Here is a 20,042-nt window from a genome sequence, read left to right as displayed (position 1 = left end):
ATAATAATAATAATAATAAAGATTCGAATAACAATACTGTGAATGCTTTTCAAGCATTCACACTAACTAGAAAGTGCATTTTCTGAAGAAACTGCAGTGTGAATGCTTGAATCTGAATGTATGCATTGAAATGAAATAATTACTGAATTTAAGTTAAAAATTTTAAATGAGATTAAAAAAAAACCCGAATTTAACCTGAAAACAAAAGTGCTGAACTGCTAAAAGCTGAAGGTTACACAGAAGAAGAAGTTGGAAAAAAGCTGAAAATGTTTTAATTGTAAATTAGAAAAACCTAAGAAATGAGAAAAGAACATTTAGAGTCAGAAAACATCTGAAAGAATATTAAAAGGTCATATTCTTTGAATCACTGAATGACTAAAATGTGATCCCTCCACTTGGATCCACACAGTTTAAAAAGTTTAAATGTCTGAGCTTTGAAAGACAAGATGTTGGAAAGAGAACAACGATGGCGACGTTTTGAGGGTAAAATGATGGCTGTAACACTGTGGACACAGCAGCAGTTGAAAGAGAAGTGTTTAAGATGAATCTTGGCAGAGTGGCAGGCAGAGCTCGTTAAGCAGGCAGGTGTGAGCCTGGTTGCTATAGTGACCGCACCCAATGGCTCCATACACACGTACACAGACATGCACCTCACTTTTGCTGCTTAAAATGAACAGAAAAGTCAGGCCGAAACAAATCGTTCCCAAATGAAAAGTAAAAGTCGTACTGACAAAATTCTTTCACCGTGAGCGACAGCCATGTCTAGTCTACCAAATTCTCAGTTTTCATGCCTGTGGAGTTTATTATATGGACGTGGTGACAGTGTAAAGACACCATGCTCTTCTGATTTTCAAACGAACCTTCTGAGCCATTTTAACATTAGAGTCTATGGAAGAGTTGGAGGGAGGAGGCTGTGCATTGGTGACATTTATGAAAGAACCGTAACACCTAGGACAATAGTAAACACATTGGATGAAAGAGGACAGCCATGGCTACGTTTTGAGGGTAAAATCATACCTGTAGAGCAAACGCTGCGGACACAGCAGCAGTTTTAAAAAAGATTTTAAGATTAATTTTTTTGCTCCTCTCACTCTAGCAGTTGAGCTGTCTCACTCTAGCCCCAACATTCCGTCCCATACACACCCATTATAAATTTTGAAACGGGTGAAAAAACATCATGAAACTTAAACTGGAACTGAAGAAAAAGTATAATAGATATTGAAAAGATAAATACAAGTTGAATAGTTGAATGTCTTGTCTTCGTTTTAAAGTTTGAATGGTGGCTCTATGTCAATGTATGTGGAAGTAGTAAGAGTTTAAAAATGAGTAAGTTGAATGAGAATTTTAAGGGTCTCCCCATTGAAATACATGGGAAATTTTTGTTGAATAAAGTTGAATAAAATTAAAAATATAAATGTTAAAAATGAGAAAAATAGAAGCAATCATGTCCAAAATAATAGGAATCTAACGATGTTTGAATGGTTTTTCTAAGTTGAACGGTTTTGAAGGAGTAGGCTTTCAAAAAACGTACGGAATAGATAATAATAAAATAGAATAATAATAAAGATTCGAATAACAATACTGTGAATGCTTTTCAAGCATTCACACTAACTAGAAAGTGCATTTTCTGAAGAAACTGCAGTGTGAATGCTTGAATCTGAATGTATGCACTGAAATGAATTAATTGCTGAATTTTGAGTTAAAAATATTAAATGAAATTTAAAAAAAACAAACAAAAAAAACCCGAATTTAACCTGAAAACAAAGGTGCTGAACTGCTAAAAGCTGAAGGTTACACAGAAGAAGGAGTTGGAAAAAAGCTGAAAATGTTTTAAATGTAAATTAGAAAAACCTAAGAAATGAGAAAAGAACATTTAGAGTCAGAAAACATCTGAAAGAATATTAAAAGGTCATATTCTTTGAATCACTGAAGAACTAAAATGTGATCCCTCCACTTGGACCCACACAGTTTAAAAAGTTTACATCTCTGAGCTTTGAAAGACAAGATGTTGGAAAAAGAACAACGATGGCGACGTTTTGAGGGTAAAATGATGGCTTTAACACTGTGGACACAGCAGCAGTTGAAAGAGAAGTGTTTAAGATGAATCTTGGTACAGTGGCAGGCAGAGCTCGTTAAGCAGGCAGGTGTGAGCCTGGTTGCTATAGTGACCGCACCCAATGGCTCCATACACACGTACACAGACATGCGCCTCACTTTTGCTGCTTAAAATGAACAGAAAAGTCAGGCCGAAACAAATCGCTCCCAAATGAAAAGTAAAAGTCGTATTGACGAAATTCTTTCACCGTGAGCGACAGCCATGTCTAGTCTACCAAATTCTCAGTTTTCATGCCTGTGGAGTTTATTATATGGACGTGGTGACAGTGGAAAGACACCATGCTCTTCTGATTTTCAAACGAACCTTCTGAGCCATTTTAACATTAGAGTCTATGGAAGAGTTGGAGGGAGGAGGCTGTGCATTGGTGACATTTACGAAAGAACCATAACACCTAGTACAATACTAAACACATTGGATGAAAGAGGACAGCCATGGCTACGTTTTGAGGGTAAAATCATACCTGTAGAGCAAACGCTGTGGACACAGCAGCAGTTTTAAAAAAGATTTTAAGATTAATTTTTTTGCTCCTCTCACTCTAGCAGTTGAGCTCTCTCACTCTAGCCCCAACATTCCGTCCCATACACACCCATTATAAACTCTGAAACGAGTGAAAAAACATCATGAAACTTAAACTGGAACTGAAGAAAAAGTATAATAGATATTGAAAAGATAAATACAAGTTTAATAGTTGAATGTCTTGTCTTTGTTTTAAAGTTTGAATGGTGGCTCTATGTCAATGTATGTGGAAGTAGTAAGAGTTTAAAAATGAGTAAGTTGAATGAGGATTTGAAGGGTCTCCCCATTGAAATACATTATAAATTTTTGTTGAATAAAGTTGAATAAAATTAAAAATATAAATGTTAAAAATATGAAAAATAGAAGCAGTGTTGTCCAAAAGAATAGGAATCTAACGGTGTTTGAATGGTTTTTCTAAGTTGAACGGTTTTGAAGGAGTAGGATTACAAAAAACGTACGGAATAGATAAAATATAATAATAATAATAATAATAAAGATTCGAATAACAATACTGTGAATGCTTTTCAAGCATTCACACTAACTAGAAAGTGCATTTTCTGAAGAAACTGCAGTGTGAATGCTTGAATCTGAATGTATGGACTGAAATGAATTAATTGCTGAATTTTGAGTTAAAAATTTTGAATGAGATAAAAAAAAAAAAAAAAAACAACCTGAATTTAACCTGAAAACAACAGTGCTGAACTGCTAAAAGCTGAAGGTTACACAGAAGAAGAAGTTGGAAAAAAGCTGAAAATGTTTTAATTGTAAATTAGAAAAACCTAAGAAATGAGAAAAGAACATTTAGAGTCAGAAAACATCTGAAAGAATATTAAAAGGTCATATTCTTTGAATCACTGAATGACTAAAATGTGATCCCTCCACTTGGACCCACACAGTTTAAAAAGTTTACATCTCTGAGCTTTGAAAGACAAGATGTTGGGAAAAGAACAACGATGGCGACGTTTTGAGGGTAAAATGATGGCTTTAACACTGTGGACACAGCAGCAGTTGAAAGAGAAGTGTTTAAGATGAATCTTGGCAGAGTGAGAGAGAGAGCTCGTTAAGCAGGCAGGTGTGAGCCTGGTTGCTATAGTGACCGCACCCAAGGGCTCCATACACACGTACACAGACATGCACCTCACTTTTGCTGCTTAAAATGAACAGAAAAGTCAGGCCGAAACAAATCGCTCCCAAATGAAAAGTAAAAGTCGTATTGACAAAATTCTTTCACCGTGAGCGACAGCAATGTCTAGTCTACCTAATTCTCAGTTTTCATGCCTGTGGAGCTTATTATATGGACGTGGTGACAGTGGAAAGACACCATGCTCTTCTGATTTTCAAACGAACCTTCTGAGCCATTTTAACATTAGAGTCTATGGAAGAGTTGGAGGGAGGAGGCTGTGCATTGGTGGCATTTATGAAAGAACCATAACACCTAGTACAATAGTAAACACATTGGATGAAAGAGGACAGCCATGGCTACGTTTTGAGGGTAAAATCATACCTGTAGAGCAAACGCTGCGGACACAGCAGCAGTTTTAAAAAAGATTTTAAGATTAATTTTTTTGCTCCTCTCACTCTAGCAGTTGAGCTGCCTCACTCTAGCCCCAACATTCCGTCCCATACACACCCATTATAAACTCTGAAACGGGTGAAAAAACATCATGAAACTTAAACTGGAACTGAAGAAAAAGTATAATAGATATTGAAAAGATAAATACAAGTTGAATAGTTGAATGTCTTGTCTTCGTTTTAAAGTTTGAATGGTGGCTCTATGTGAACGTATGTTGAAGTAGTAAGAGTTTAAAAATGAGTAAGTTGAATGAGAATTTGAAGGGTCTCCCCATTGAAATACATTATAAATTTTTGTTGAATAAAGTTGAATAAAATTAAAAATATAAATGTTAAAAATGAGAAAAATAGAAGCAATGTTGTCCAAAATAATAGGAATCTAACGATGTTTGAATGGTTTTTCTAAGTTGAACGGTTTTGAAGGAGTAGGCTTTCAAAAAACGTACGGAATACAGAATAAAATATAATAACTAGAAAGTGCATTTTCTGAAGAAACTGCAGTGTGAATGCTTGAATCTGAATGTATGCACTGAAATGAATTAATTGCTGAATGTTAAGTTAAAAATCTGAATGAGCTGGAAAATACAGAATTTTTAACCTGAAAATAAAAGTGCAGAACTTTTGAAAGCTGATGTTCACACAGAAGAAGTTGGAAAAAGCTAAGCATGTTTAAAATGTAAATAATAAAAAGATGAGTAATGACAAAAGAAAATTTAGAGTCAGAAAACCTCTGAATGAATATTAAAAGTTCATATTCTTCTAATTGAAATGAACTTAAAAGATGAACAAACATTCTGCAGAAAATACAAACTTTAATATACAGCATGATGTTTTTCAGACATATACACATGTGTATATCATGTTTAATAGTATTACATACATCAATTTGTTTTGTATGTCATAGAAAATAACATAAAAATCTTAAGTCATATTTTACAGCTTCTTTCTGAAAAGGACTGGTAGAATAAAGAAAAATAACTAAATTAAATAACTAAATAAAAAATAATGAGCAACATATGAAATACATGAAAATTCAACTTTTAAAACCACAATCCTGAACCTTTAAATTGTGTTGGTTTCTTAGAACATGGCTGAACAGCTTTTTCTATCGGTCTACTTAATCTTCTGATCTGTCTACACATCTTTTTATTACTCATTCTTTTTTATGTTTTAATGTAAACAGAGTCCACACAGTGGTAAAAGAGAACTGTATAGAGATTTGTGAGTAAACTCAAATGAAAGCCTAAGGTGGTGACACAGTTTAACACATGCAAATAATCAAATAAACACAATAGTCCTTTTTGTGAACATGGATAAATAAGTATCAATACAGCATTGTTCAGCCATGCCACTAAATGCTTTTTTACACATTGTTTTAACCTGGGCTCAGACACAAAGTCCCAAATTTAGTTAGTCCCTGACTTTGAGTTGTGGTTATGACTAATTATTATACACAAGGCTTTATCTATCTAAACTCTAAGGACACAAATATGAAAAAACCTATACTTACCAGCTGATACCCCACACTACACACTAGGTGTGCCATGTGACCTGAAACTTTGGTACAAAATCATCATAATCATTCTGTTAACACTGTTTTTTAACACTGTTTGTGTTGCTGTTCAGCAGTTTAAAATGTTTTAGATTGGATTACATGGAATGAATTTGAATTTTCTTGGGGGTTTTTGTATGTGTTTCGTTCTCAGCAGATTTTTTCTTCCATACTGTTGAATTCCAGTTACCACATTTCTGGTCATATGACATCCCAAGTGCCCACTTAAAAAAATCCCCACAGTTAATTCAACATTAAAACAAAATAAAAAAAATGTTAAATAAATAAAGGTTTGCTCTGTGATGAAATATTAAATAAGCATACATTGTACAGAGCACTAACAATGAAAACAATCCTTTAGCCTGTTGATCAGAGAGAGGCAGTCATTATGTCCATTTAAAACCTGTAATCACAGAGCACAATGTTTCTGTGAAACTATGAAGTCCCATATGATCCTCATCACGTCCAGTGACTTCAGAGTGGATCCTCCCTGTCATCCGGCCAGTGTTTGATGTGTGGCAAGCAGCACAGAAGCAGGATAGCTGAGGACTTTAAAAGAAGAGCAGAAAACGGGAACATATGTAGTTGTAAATGTAAATATCAGTGATACTTGTCTTGTCAAAGGGAATAAAATAATGAAAATGTTAACTTACACACTCATTTAGAGAGGATCTTGACACTGCACAGAGGAGGCACAGTCAGTCTGACAATGATGGTGATCTCCAGGGATGTTTTCCTGCAGCAACATTCCTGCCAACTGGCCGTATGATCCAGAGTAGTTGGTTTGTAATGAACAGAAAGGTGTATATGTTAGGTAGTGTGCACTCAGAGCTGGTCCTAAGAAACAAACACATCCTGTAATAAACTGAATACCTGTAGTAGTGCTGCTGCAAATATGAAGCCCTTCTATCATGAGTGGTTTCAAAGAAGGCTCAGTCACAGAAACTGTGCAGTCTGTTCAGTCCTGAGTGTCTCAGCTCTGATGGGGATGGATCACAGAGGGAAACACCTGAGTACAGACATTACAATACACTCTAACACTCCTAAGGTCAAGTGAAAACACAATTTAAACACTTCACAAAGAATGAATACATGTTTTCATGGAAATAATGTCATTAACCCTTTTTGTTGTGAGTAAATCTCACCGACTGCTTGTGGGACAAGCTAGAAGGAGGACTTATCACAGAATGTCTCCTGTGCTCCAGATGTGAAGTCTCACGCTCTGATCGTACGGCGATGAAGATGGTGATGATGAAGCCTCTCTGATCTGTGGCATTACAGTTTCTAGCTGCTATGTGCTTCACACTGTTGGATCTTACATGTGAAGCTTGGAGAAGACACAGGAGGACTGTGTCTCTCTTAAAAAAGAAAAAAGGAAACCTAACACCCCCCCCCCCCTCAGCTCCCACCGTAAACCCCCCCCCCCCCCCACTCAACTCCCCAACCTCACACCATCCAATGTCTATACAAATGTAGGGTATCAGCTGGTAACAGAAAGCAAGTGTTACATATGTACTACTTATGTAACACTGCTGAAACATTTCTGGCCAGAAATGTGCAGTTATCAACCCAGACCCACCCTGATGATTGCACTGGCCGAAACATGATAAAAGCTCATAAAAATGTATGTTTCATCGAAAGATTTGTCCAAAAATATAATCGTATACTTTTGAAAAAGTTTAAAGTTTATAACAAACCAAAATAATAACATTTTTGTAAATAGTATTTCAAAATAGAGGCACACATAAAGTGGCTTAACTGTCATTATTGCTGTAATTAGGTTTGTTTGTTTGTTTGTTTGTTTGTTTGTTTGTTTGTTTGTTTGTTTGTTTGTTTGTTTGTTTGTTTAAAAAGCAACCTTTAGTCATTGTTGTTCTCTCAGAAACAATGAAGAAGCTGTTGAACATTTATGTGTTGTGTAGGCAATCCTCTGGTCCACCCTCCCTCCCTCCCAGCCACAGTGAGACTGGGGCAGCCTGGCAGGATGTTGAAGCCTGGCTGCAGAGAGGATATGCCTACACTATTCATTTTAAACTGCTATATTTGATTTTTCTGACATTTATAGGTTACTGTTAGTGAATTTTAGATTTTCTGTGATAAATAAAATTGTCATCTTTTACTGATATCATTACTTAATTCATGTAATTGTATTTTATGTAAACAATTCAACCATTATACTGCAATGCAGAGCGTCAACTTTTAAATATCGCTCTACTTTCTTAAGTCATTCAAAAATATAGAAATTACTTACTGTATTCAAAGATCTAGATCATGAATCATCACAGGACAATACACAGTATACTGGGTCATGGTAACTATGGTAGGTCTTCATGACTCCAGAATGGAGACATCGATCTGACTGAGAAATGAAAATTAGGTCAAGCAGTGTGTTCTTCTCTGTGGTAGGGGCAGTGATGACCTGTGCGTATCCCCTAGACTCAAACAGCTCCAGGATTGGTTTGTTTGCACTGGATAAAACATTCTCATTAAAATCACCACAAACTATGATGGGATGACAGTCCATGATCTCCAATGAGTCTAATAGGCTTACCAGGTTTTTCAGGAATGGCCTCAGAGTGTAGTCTGGAGGTCTGTATACAACTGCAATCAGAGCACTGACTGGTGCTTCAACCTTTAAAGCCAGAAATTCAAGGTCAGTTACATTATGGATGTACTGTTTTTCATGCACTTGAATGTCACTTTTCACATAAACAGCAACTCCACCACCACTTCTGTTTGCCATCTGGGGAAAGTTTGTGTAGGACAGGTGTCTGTTGCGTTTGAACAAATTGTAATTTTCCAAGTGGAGACTCTCTGCGACAAAAGAGCCCCGCAGGTGTGTTTCTGTTAGGCACAAAACATCTGCTAGACACAATTCATGGTGACTTTTGATGTCATTAATGTGAGCTGGCAGTCCCTCTGTATTATGATGAACAATGGTGAAAACCTCTGACCTGCTCAGTGTTTGCCTCACGTGTAGAAGAGGCATCATGTCATCAAGGTTGGCTTGTCTCATGTTCTCAAGCGCTGCAGTGATTTCTGGGTTGGTGAATATTTTTTTCTCCTCCATATCAAGAAGATACAGTCCACTGAGAGACGTCACTCTACTGACAGCTACGTAGGCCATGCCGGGCTCAAAAATGCTCTTAAGAGAGACAACAGCTGATGTAGTTGTCATACCCTGTACCTTATGTATTGTACATGCAAAGGCCAGCTTCACTGGGAACTGTCTTCGTACCACTCCTTTCTGCTTCAGATTCTCCTCTGCTCTCTCAATGTACACCATGTCGTCTGCTGGTGTGCGGTTATTCTTTCCAGATGTCTCATTATCCATTTTAAGTCCAAGCTTGATGATGTGTTGGTCGTTTTCAGAGTGAACTACTCTAAGTAGTATTCCAAAAGCTCCATTAACCAAACCATTTTGTATGTCAATGTTTCTGGTGAGCATGACACGAGCTCCTTCTGCAACTTTCAGTGTGTCTGGTAACTCGTTTTTACCTCCTTTCAATGGTCTGTCTTGAAGTGCCATTCTGCCAGTTCTAGGATCTTTTCTATAATCATCTGCATGGATGTCAATGATATGAGTGTGGAGCAGAGCCAGTGTTGCAGAGTTGTGTGCATCCACTTCTTTATTAGTTGCAAAAATGTGCAACGCATCAGTTGGACAAAGGGCTGGTTCAGTTATGGCCTGTGACAACAAATTTCTATCTGCTTCGCAAAGCTCATCCAACTTTCCTTTCACACGAATTCTGTTCAGCATCTCTGCAAAGACAACATCATCTTTCTGACGCATAATCTCAGTCAGAGTGATCATCTGAAAATGCTCCCGCCACAGGTCGATCTCAGACGGGTCGTGCACACAGAGAGGTTTAGACTGTCGCACTGGGGGTAGCTGATAGAAGTCTCCGACAGCAATGACTGACATGCCTCCAAAGGGTCTCCGAGTCCCTTTGATCTGTTTGAGTCTTGCATCTACATATGCAAAGAGATGTCTTGACACCATAGACACTTCGTCAATGACGATTATTTCAGCATTCAAAAGTTCTGATCTGACTTCATCCAGCTGATTGCCAAGTCCCTGAATGGGAGGTTTTAAGCTTCTAGGCAGCTTGAGAAGAGAATGCAGTGTTGTTCCAGAAATGTTAAAAGCTGCAGTCCCAGTGAAAGCAGTTAACAGGACAGTGGGTTTTGATATGTCAACGTCGTCTGCATATCTGGGCACTTTGCTCAGTATCTTAGATGCTTCTGAGTAGATGCATTTGATAAGATGTGATTTTCCTGTTCCAGCACCACCATTAATATAAAAGAAAAACTGCTCTGGATTTAGAGCACAGACTCTTTTAATGCACCAGTCTCTAACTGCATAAAATATGCAGGCTTGCTTCTTGTTCAGATTCTGAAACATCTGACGTAACAATGTGGGATCAATAGCAGGGGGTTCCCTGATGGCTCTGACTTCTGTTGAAGCATCAGCCTGACGGCTGTAGTCGGGCACATCTTCCTGTTCATTTTCATTGTCTCGCTCTCTTTCTTGTTCGACAAGTGGCAACCTTACGAGATCTGATTCAGGTGCCAGATTACACCATTCGTCAGTCACACCTCTGTTCTGCTCATATTCCTCAACAGCGCTCTCGATCTCCTCACTGTTTTTCTCATATTTTTCTCTGTTTCTTTTGACAATGTGTTGCACGTACTCAAGATGGTCAGTACCTGGTAGCTGTACACAGCCAGCACCATAGAAAGCCTGATAGGTTGGCAACGATGGTGTTTTCAGTTCGTGGTCTGAACGATGAGGAAGGTACAGTTTAAGCAGTCTTCCGTAATATTGCTCTGGATGTTTTTCTTGTGAGCAGCGGTGAAATCTGATGATAGCAGGCTTATTGTTTTTGCGCCTTTGCACAAACCCCATCTCATTGAGAAGGGGCAAAACATCTTTACCTTTTTTCTGTTGGCCATAGACAATCCTGCAAGTAGCAGCAAAGTCTGCCATGCACATCTCCTCATACTCTGGTGTTTCAGGTCTGGCTTTGTATTTGTCATTCAAAGATGTCATCCAAACATTGGAAGACTCAGGTGTTGTGTTGTCCAGAACTGACAGGGGACGACTCATTTTCACAGGATTATCATCAGTTGGAATGAATATTACAGCACGTGAGCATTGCTTCATGTGAAGACCACATGCACGAGCAACACACTCCTGTGCACTGATCTCTCGCTTCTTTGAATATGCCTGCATGACGGCTCTCATTTCATCGCACTCATTTACACTGTCCTTATGGGAGTTCTCAATGACAGTTTTCAGGTACTCAGATAGCCCGCCCTCTTTTTTTGATATATATTTCATTAAATAATTTGCAGCACCAAAAGCATCTAAAACAAAGCTTATGTCGATATTACTGTTCCAGGCTTCAAGCAGATGTGGATTATAGCCGTTTATCCAAGAGTCTTTTGGATCACGCTTTAGTATGATCGTACTCCTCATGTTCATTTTATTCAGGTATCTCTCATATTCTGCATGTGTCAACTTGCATCTTTCCAAGAGCTGCTCTAAACTCATGGAAGCAGTTTCAGGTTCATTCAGCAGCTGGTTCAGTGGTCTGAGCTTGTTCTTTGCCGTTTCTACTTCCAGTGCATCATCCTCACTGGGTCTTGTGATCATTGTCTCATTGCAGGGTGGTTTGGGAAAACCAAAACGGCACCCGGAGCTTAAACTCCTAAAGCACGTCTTTGTGTGGTTCTTACTGTGTTTTTGCACTTCTGTTACTTTTTTGTACAGTTCAGGTTGTTTATGTGGATCAGGCAGCTGAGCTGTGATGTATTTGTTTATAAAATCAAGAACAGTTTGCTCATCATCCTCCTCAAACACAGGAGCACCTTCTACCCACAGGAGGCAGTGTATGTGTGGGCTTCCTCTGTGCTGAAACTCAACTCTGTAAAAGTAGTCAATGACTTTGCCAAGTGGCTCTGCGGGAGATAAGAGTAAATCTCTGAATAATGCTTCAACTCTCTTGTCAAACATGCGCATTGTTGTGACAGGATTGCTTCTCAGGATGTCACACTTTGCTGACCAGTCGAGTCCTTCAAAATTCACTTGTTCACCTTGCTGCCTTGTTATTGCCTCGATCACTTCAGGCCAGCGCATTTCAGCAGCTGAAAATGTGCAAAAGAACGTGGGAGTTCCCAACTGTCTGATCATGGCAAAAAGATCTCTTGTTGTTTTCTCCCAATAGGCTGGGGTTCCTCTCAGAGGCTGCATGAATCTCACTGCATCTTTATTTCGCACCAGTTTCTCCACCTCATGTTTATCTTGTAACATGCCTGAGGTTATTTTTCTACCATCTCTGGTCAGAGGCTTTGCCTTCCTTAACTGTACTGTCATGCTGGATGTAGCCAAGTGTATTTCAGTCACAAACTGTGCAAAGAATAAATAGTTTGTGTCTTTGGCAAAACGATCATCAATGCAGAAAAGTCTTGATTTGAAATACCCACTGGGGGATACTTTGATCAGCCTTCTTTCATCAAGTGTGTTTTGGCCTGTAGGAAACTGCACAGGGAAGGCCATGGCCTCCAGTTTAGGTGTTTTGAAAAAACTTATTGGATTGTTTCTCTCTGCAGGAGCAACAGAGTAGATTCCTTCACTGAAACATAATATCTCCTCAGCCACATCAGGGGGCTGCAAACAGGACTCGAGTGCAAAACCACCATTAGTCAGTCCATCTTCTTGCTCTGAATCATCTCTCATCTGTTCATGTGATTGTTCACCATCACAGGGTAACATGTCAATATCCTGTTCATTTTTATTTTGTGCTTCACTCAGTGCATTTTTCTCACAGCTGTCAATTTCCATTAAATCAGCCTCATCATAATCGTCCTCATTCATGTTTTCATCATCATCATCATCTTCATCAGGAAGTGTTGGGTCACACAGCTCAGGATCATCTCTGATGCTCACATCCTTATACTGTGGATGAATCTGCTTGAGTTTATGCAGTGCTTGCACAAGTTTAGACCAGCTTACAGTCTGAAACAGCTGATGACCTTTGTAAGACAAGCGTCTCTTCAGTTTTACTCTCATGATCTGAGAATTAATTCTTAATCGAGGCAACGCTTCAACAGTTTCCTGTACCTCTGATGGGACACAGACCACATTTCCTCTAATTGCTCTTTGTCTGCCTTTGGGAAGAGGAATGATCTTGGCAAATGGTATGCACTTGGCTATGAGATGTCTCTCCAGTATGTTGAGATCAGACAGTTCAGGTGGAGTATCAGCAAGATCCAGTTTATTGGCAACAGCAAGCGCTGGCATGGATCCATTTTTAAGATGATTGTGGCAGGTGTGACAAATCCACTCTCTCTTTCTCTCATCGGGAACATTGCACTGCTCATTTCTGCAGTTTTCATCACAAACATGAACAAATCTTCCAGTCAAACATGTTGCAACTACATGTGGGTTTTTGACATACTTTGACCTTGTGCAGGGTCGCACTTGGTTTGGAAATGAAGCCTTGAAGCATACAGTACATGGGTATGATGGTCCAGCTTTGATTTGTGATTTGAACACAGATATGGCCTCGTTGATCACACTGTTGTCACTCTCTTGGGTTTGTCTGTTCACCCATCTGTATTTCCTTTTTATTTTCATTGCACATCTCATGTTGTGCATAATCCTGAATGCAAGATTACTTTGATACCTGTCTCGCATTAGTTGTTTCATTAGTTGTCTGTGTCTTACTCTGAATGCGTTATCACGTGCATAACGCTGAGTCACTCGAGATCTCTGTCTCTCTCTGAATTCAGGGTTTTCTTGATACCTTTTAGTTATATAGTTTTTTTGTTTTTGTCTAAATTCAGCATTGTCACAGTAGCGTCTTTTAATATATTGTTGTTGTTTCTTTCTAACTGTAGCATTCTCAGAAAAACGTTTTTTAACATATTGTTTTTGTTTCTTTCTGAATTCATCATTTTCACAGTAACGTCTTCTAATATATTGCTGTTGTTTCTGTCTGAATTCATCATTTTCACAGTAACGTCTTCTAATATATTGCTGTTGTTTCTGTCTGAATTCATCATTTTCACAGTAACGTCTTCTAATATATTGCTGTTGTTTCTGTCTGAATTCATCATTTTCACAGTAACGTCTTCTAATATATTGCTGTTGTTTCTGTCTGAATTCATCATTTTCACAGTAACGTCTTTTCATATACTGTTGTTGTTTTTGTCTAACTTCAGGATTGTTTTTATATGTCTCGCTTGTGCAAGATTTTTTCTTTTCTTTGTAATCTTTATTTGAAGCATACTTTTGTCGTTCTTTCCTTTTTTGGTTTTCTTTTCTCTGATTTCTGGGTTTCTCTGATGCCATTAATCTTCTTTTCCTTTTTTGCCTTTGTTGTTTATTAACTTTTTTCACTTTTTGTAAAACTATATCAGAAAGGTCACAGGCAGCAACATTTGTTATGGCAGCATTTGATTGACATGAAAAAGCATCACTTGATGGAAGGAAACTTAATTCACTGCATAGTTCTTCAGTTGGTATATTAGGAGGTTCATTCTGATCTTCATATGATGTGAACTGAGTCATGTGGACTTCTTTTTGTTTCACCAGTGGCGTACAAATGGACATTTGACAAAAGATATTTTCAGTCGGATCAGTGGTTGTGTTTCTCCTTGGAGTAGAGGGGTTTGCTTCATCAACAGTTGTATCAGAGTGAGTAGGTGCCACAGCAGTGGCAGCTGTTGGTCTGCAGACTGTGTCTGTGATAGTATCACTCAGGTTGACTGTGCTCATACTGTAGAACTGCACAGGCTTCAGTTCATAGTTACAAGAGGGTGATATCTCCATCATTTCATAAGAATCTTGGAGCCTCTTAATCATGTCACTGAGGAGTGTGAATTTCAGCATCACAGCTGTACCACGATTACGTGACTGTAGTAGTAGAGGAAGACCAATGGGTGTTCTGGGGTGTGGGTCAAAGAAACCATATATGCCTGATGTGGATCTGAACACTGCGATACACAATCCACTCATAATCAGTAAGGCATACTGCACATCTGACAACAGGCAGCTCAGTCCTGCTTCTAAGCTCAGAAAGGTATCTACTGCCTCCTCTGGAGGTTCTTCAAATGTCCCATACCGGGAAGGCTGTGTCATGTTGACATGATACATAGACCTGCGAGCATCAACTTTGTCTGGCAGCTCATCGGTTGCCAAATGAATATTTTTAGGAAATCTTTTCTTGGCCTCTTTGTACATCACATCACCTTTATCCAAGACCAGATTAAGGTCAGCTGTAGTCATGTTTTCATTCTCATGAAGGAAAGCAAGAAATGTGAGTGAGTTACATGTGCACTGCTTGTTTCTGGAGTCTCCATATTTAGGATGAGCCTGGCTGCGAGATGCACAGACATGTATAACAGAGGGCTGGTTTTCAAGGTTCAGTCTTTCTGCATGAGATGGTCCTGCCACATCACTGTGACGGCCTCTTTTCACAATATCAGCATAACCCACCTGTGGGTCACTTGAAACCTCATGTTGGTCTCTGTGGTTTACCAGATGTTCATTAAATTCATGCTGCAATCCAGTCTTCACAGCATCTGCATAGGATATCTGTTGTACATGTGCAGGAACATGTTGACCTGCCTGTTTGACACCATCAGCATTGGTCTTTGCAGACACAAAGTCTTCTGCAGAGCTCTGAGGAAAATCACACTCAGCTTGTTCACATGTTGGTACTTTTTGAAACTCATGGAACTTCTTCCAGCGTTGTTTTGCAGCTTGTGACTTTTTCTGCTTCCTTGGCATTTTTACACAAGTATTTCTCTTAGTCTTTAGAAAATATGTTTATAAAATAAGAGTGGCACAGAGCAGGAGATGTTTTCTTTGTCTTTATATTTCAGTTTTTATTTCTCAGAAACAGATGTCTTTGTTTGTTTGACAGTTTGTCAGTCAAGAGAATAATATGCACTCTCTTTATTGGCTTGGCACAACTTAGCAGCAAGCGCAAAGTGAAAAACAGCTAGAGAGAAAATTTAGAAGAGAGAACAGACAGAGCAGGAGAAACACGGCTGGGAAATCACAATCAAACCGTGAATTAGAGTTTTCTTTATTTGTTCAGTTTGTTCTCAGGTAGAGGCAATATGCACTCTTTATTGCTTTAATGGCTTGGCATTTTTCAGCAGCAAGCCAAGAGTGAAAAACAGGTAGAGAGAAAATTTAGCAGAGAGAACAGACAGAGCAGGAGAGACACGGCTTTAAATCAAACCGCAGAGTTTTCTTTGTTTGTTCAGTTTGTTCTCAGGTTGAGGCAAAATATGCACTCTTTATTGTTTTATTGGCTTGTGCATTTTTCAGCAGCAAGCCAAAGAGTGAAAAACAGGTAGAGAGAAAATTTAGCAGAGAGAACAGACAGAGCAGGAGAGACACGGCTTTAAATCAAACCGCAATAAGATTCTTGGTTTGGCAAAATTTCTCACAAACCACAGGGTGAAATACAGATGGAAAGAAGGCAGAGACAACAGGTGGAGTAGGACAGAAGATAGAGGGGTTGGGGGGTTGGGATGTGAGATAGAAGACTGGAGATCTGGTCCTTGTTCTTCTTCTGCACACTGTGAACAAAAAACAAGAAAAAAAAATAATTTTAATAAAATTATATCACATGGTAATTGTATGAACTAATTGTGACTACTGAAAAAGGACAAAACAAATATTCAAGCTAAACTGTTGTCGGCTGCCATGTGCAAAAAGTTGCACAATTTGGCACTTTTTAAAAGAATAAATATTTAATTAAATTCAGCAATAATATTTTTAAATACAAATATGATTGAGTGAATTGTTAACTAATCACATGTAATGTGCAAAAATGTACAAAAAAAATATTTTAGCCCAATTGTTAAGCTGAACTTATGTGTATTTATTATAAAAATGTGTTTAAAAGGTCTAGCACAAAGTTTGAACCCATCACTTTAAAGCTTATATTAGTCAGACTCTTTTTTTTTATTTTGGTGTACTTCTCTAACAGTATGTGCACACCTACCAGGCAAAGCACAGATGTGAGTCAAGTTCCTGAAAGTGTAAGACGAGAAATAACATGTTAGTTGTCTGTACAGTGTTATCAGACTAACAAAAAAACAAAGCCCACACGACATGATACACTGAACTTATAGTCAGCAGGGTAATTATAGAGTAATATAGCACACCAGCTGATACAGCAGCCATTTTATAATTCAAACTAATTAACTGAAGTATTTATTTAAGTACTTATATAAGGCTACTGTTAGACTGTTACTAGCCTTAGCATCGCTAGCAGGAATGCTAGCGTTAGCACTTCAGTTAGTGTTAGCACTGCTGGTAGAACTAGCACTCTTACTGTTAAAACTGAGGCACAATGGCAATAATAAAGCTCATTTGTTACTTTTGTCTCACTGACCGCCAATAAATATCACAGGAATATCACAGGAATATTCTTTTTGTCAGTTAAAAACTGCTAAGGCTACTGTTGGCACTATAGCTAGCGTTAGCATTGATGCTAGCATTAGCATCGAAGCTAGCATTAGCACTGCTACTAACAGCAAAAGTCATGAAGTACTCTTACTGTTAAAACTGAGGCACAATGGCAATAATAAATCTCATTTGTTACTTTTGTCTCACTGACCGCCAATAAATATCACAGGAATATCACAGGAATATTCTTTTTGTCAGTTAACAACTGCTAAGGCTAGTGTTAGCACTATAGCTAGCATTAGCATTGAAGCTAGCGTTAGCATTGAAGCTAGCGTTAGCATTCCTGCTACTAACAGCAAAAGTCATGAAGTACTCTTACTGTTAAAACTGAGGCACAATGGCAATAATAAATCTCATTTGTTACTTTTGTCTCACTGACCGCCAATAAATATCACAGGAATATCACAGGAATATTCTTTTTGTCAGTTAACAACTGCTAAGGCTAGTGTTAGCACTATAGCTAGCATTAGCATTGAAGCTAGCGTTAGCATTGAAGCTAGCGTTAGCACTGCTGCTAACAGCAAAAGTCATAAACCTATATAAATGGTAGCAAAGGTTATTCTTTTTTTGCTTTCTTTATTCTTTGAACTCTGTTGAACTTTAAAAAGACTTGATATGTGAGTTTAAATGTCAAACATGTATTTTTACCATCATAAAATTAAAACAGTGCTGTACTGAATGTATTGTACTTACCACAGCAGAGAGCAAAGCGGAATGACAACCGTTGGTGTAGTGATTAGTTAAAGACCGATGAGGCGTTCAGGTGGTGCTTGGAAATTTGAGCATCAGTTTGAACATCAATAATGAGCATATATATTTCTCTGTCATAGAGAGACAGAGAAAAAAATACACAAGACTCACCAGCATACAAATTGGTACTTTTTCTCTTTATGTCACTCATTCGCTTATACTCAGGAAAGAGGGCAACTGGCATTAAATGAGCAAATAAAAAGTCATCATCTTGAACTGTTTTATGGATTTTATTTTAAGACTACTTTGAGCGTATTTGTGGGGAGATAAACTATACAGACTAAAAACAGAGACATTAAATGAGATTAGATTATTTAAAATGTGGGAAAATACACTACAGACAGGTAGATGCTGTGAGCTTTAATTATCCAGTCAGAAAAGATTATTTTAAAGTCATCAACTGACTCAAACTGCCCAGATCTGAAAAACCTGTGTGGAGAAGACAAGTCCACCAATACACAATCAACTTGAATTTAACAGGGCAATAATTCAGGCCTCTATTCAGTTAGCCTATACTAACTACTGACATACTGTTAATCTGTGGCAAAAGCCTGTCAAACCTGTCTTATTGTACCTATTGAAAAAGTTAATCTTACTACAACTGCTTAGATATAACACACATTTTTGATTTAATCTTGGCAGAGAGAGAGAGAGCTCGTTAAGCAGGCAGGTGTGAGCCTGGTTGCTATAGTGACTGCACCCAATGGCTCCATACACACGACACAGACATGCACCTCACTTTTGCTGCTTAAAATGAACAGAAAAGTCAGGCCCAAACAAATCGTTCCCATATGAAAAGTACAAGTCGTATTGACGAAATTCTTTCACCGTGAGCGACAGCAGCTTCTAGTCTACTGAATTCTCAGTTTTCATGCCTGTGGAGTTTATTATATGGACGTGGTGACAGTGGAAAGACACCATGCGGTTCTGATTTTCAAACGAACCTTCTGAGCCCTTTTAACATTAGAGTCTATGGAAGAGTTGGAGGGAGGAGGCTGTGCATTGGTGACATTTACGAAAGAACCATAACACCTAGTACAATAGTAAACACATTGGATGAAAGAGGACAGCGATGGCTACGTTTTGAGGGTAAAATCATACCTGTAGAGCAAACGCTGCGGACACAGCAGCAGTTTTAAAAAAGATTTTAAGATTAATTTTTTTGCTCCTCTCACTCTAGCAGTTGAGCTGTCTCACTCTAGCCCCAACATTCCGTCCCATACACACCCATTATAAACTCTGAAACGGGTGAAAAAACATCATGAAACTTAAACTGGAACTGAAGAAAAAGTATAATAGATATTGAAAAGATAAATACAAGTTGAATAGTTGAATGTCTTGTCTTCGTTTTAAAGTTTGAATGGTGGCTCTATGTCAATGTATGTGGAAGTAGATACAGTTTAAAGAGGAGGAAGTTGAATGAGAATTTGAAGGGTCTCCCCATTGAAATACATTATAAATTTTTGTTGAAAAAAGTTGAATAAAATTAAAAATATAAATGTTAAAAATGAGAAAAAATAGAAGCAATGTTGTCCAAAAGAATAGGAATCTAACGGTGTTTGAATGGTTTTTCTAAGTTGAACGGTTTTGAAGGAGTAGGCTTTCAAAAAACGTACGGAATAGATAATAATAATAATAAAATATAATAATAAAGATTACAACAACAATACTGTGAATGCTTTTCAAGCATTCACACTAATAAAGATTAGAAGAACAATACTGTGAATGCTTTTCAAGCATTCACACTAATAATAATAAAGATTCGAATAACAATACTGTGAATGCTTTTCAAGCATTCACACTAATTAAAACAAAAAAATTCCAGGTCAAACTGCATCATATGCTAAGGAATAAAAATGGATTTTAAGATGTGTTTTAAAAATGGACAATGAAGGGGCCTCTCTAATGTGCAGGGGCAGGTTATTCCAGAGGTTAAGAGCAACAATAGAGACCTGGGTACCTCCAGGATAAAGTAAATAAAATTATAAAAACTCGACTTGACAGTAGCCCTAATTTTTGTGTCCAATTTAAAATCACTG

The 20,042-nt window shown here is 38.0% G+C and overlaps 1 protein-coding gene and 1 long non-coding RNA gene across 8 annotated transcripts in view; both read right to left on the bottom strand.

Moving 5' to 3' along the window:
* The window catches only part of cacna1bb (calcium channel, voltage-dependent, N type, alpha 1B subunit, b), a 256,626-nt gene that overhangs the window by 119,044 nt on the left and 117,540 nt on the right, over nt 1-20,042 (bottom strand). The window lies entirely within an intron of this gene.
* On the bottom strand, nt 16,253-19,037 carry LOC143419479 (uncharacterized). Its single transcript, XR_013099467.1, has 2 exons — nt 16,787-19,037; nt 16,253-16,358 (listed from the first exon to the last, which is right to left on the bottom strand). It is a non-coding gene; the product is annotated as an uncharacterized LOC143419479 (long non-coding RNA).

This window comes from Maylandia zebra, linkage group LG7, assembly GCF_041146795.1.
Source record: "Maylandia zebra isolate NMK-2024a linkage group LG7, Mzebra_GT3a, whole genome shotgun sequence".
Lineage (NCBI taxonomy): Eukaryota > Metazoa > Chordata > Actinopteri > Cichliformes > Cichlidae > Maylandia > Maylandia zebra.
The sequence above is the reverse complement of the archived record's forward strand: the minus strand, read 5'-3'. Positions and strand labels throughout refer to the sequence as shown.